General features: G+C 36.3%; 1 pseudogene; it reads right to left on the bottom strand.

Moving 5' to 3' along the window:
• Positions 1-629: 629 nt before the first annotated feature.
• Positions 630-1,121, bottom strand: LOC149262197 (cationic amino acid transporter 1 pseudogene; annotated as a pseudogene).
• Positions 1,122-1,630: the final 509 nt, after the last annotated feature.

Consider the following 1,630-nt stretch of genomic DNA (forward strand, 5'->3'; position numbering starts at 1 on the left):
TTTATTTCTCTGTGTGAATTAGCATTTATCAACTTTGTTATTATTGATATGTATATGTTTCTAAAACAATTCTTTAACTTGTCACTTTTGAATGTTTCGGAATTGTCATCTTTTAAATATATATGTCAGTGATATACTATGATCAATGCGATAATATTTTGATTATTACTTTGTTTAATTAATTAAACAAAGTAATCATCATATGAATGCATATTTCTATGTTATGAATAAGTCATCTTTATGTTTATTTGCTCATAGAAACAATCAAGAATCGCATTGTTAGAAGCATTCCTGGGATAGATTAGTTATCTTTGTATATTTTTGCACTTGAGAATAGAGCACTTATCACTCTCGTTATATGTTACAAACCAATCACCCATCAATTCATATATCACTGGGAAACTGGTCCCATTACATCCAGTCGAAGCCACCACACCAAATGGAAAAGGAGCTGCACTAAGGTCTGGACCGGGAGGTTTTCCCCGATGTTGATGTAGCGATTTTAGAGGCATCAACACCTGCAAGACAGTAGAAAGACTTGAAAAAAGAGACAGGTAATAACAAGTTTGGGACCAAAAGAAGCATGTGACAATTGAACTACTACAAAATATTTCATCTTATCTATCTGATTACCTCCCAAACACACCATTTGATATTTCAAGGATAGAAATGTCAAATGTTCCTCCCCCGAGATAAAAAACAGCCACCAAACCTTCCTTATTATTCATCCCATAGATAGAGCAGCAGTAGTACGAGGGTGGGAAGATATGTTTCCTTGCAATGTGAGTCAAATACCTGTCCTGGCCTACAACAGCCACCATCATGATAATGGCCATGTCCTCAAGGGCTCCAAGGGCTATTATGTATTTCTCCCAATCAATTCCCACCTTTGTGAAAACTACATAGTATGCAGCATCAGGATCAATGGTTTTGTAACTATGCATCAGGCATAATGTCATAGCCATGAGACAATAGACCATTATGATGACCACCATGGATCCAATTAGTCCAATAGGAATGCCCTTTGCAGGATTTTTGGTTTCTTCTGCCATCGTTGTGACTTCATCGAAACCAAGGTATGTGAAAAACATAACCGTAACTGATGTGAAAATACCCGTCATTCCGTAAGGCATAGATCAATTCCAATGACATCACTTCCAGTTCCCTTCGAATTGTGGGAAACAAAAATGACAAATTAGTATAGATGACAAAGTTTGTTTTGTTGAATGCATCTATCACATGGAAGAAGAGTATGTCTAATGGCTAGATAATGAAAATACAATTTTCCCTTTTATATGGAAGCAGTTAATACTAAATCACAGATAGCCAAAGTCCATTGGCTCTAAACTAGTAATCAGTGTTGCTCAAAATCAATTTAAAGCTTAATTTGATATTCTTCAAATCTGAATTCCAACTTGAACATCATCAATACCCTGAACCTAGAGGGAAGCTTTGTTTCTTCCCATGTTTGCCCATGAAAATGATGATGACAACTTATCACAATGTCAGTAAACATAGCTGCAGCCTGCATGGTTCATTTCATGAACCCTCTGACATTCAAAGTTCAGGGTTTGTAGGATATGGTAGCCCAGCCATTTCAGCACCCTTTGTAGGTGAAAAAAAACAGTAC

This window comes from Pinus tabuliformis, chromosome 6 (genome assembly GCF_031772625.1).
Source record: "Pinus tabuliformis cultivar Carrire ecotype Pingquan chromosome 6, CPIR1, whole genome shotgun sequence".
Classification (NCBI taxonomy): Eukaryota; Viridiplantae; Streptophyta; class Pinopsida; order Pinales; family Pinaceae; genus Pinus; species Pinus tabuliformis.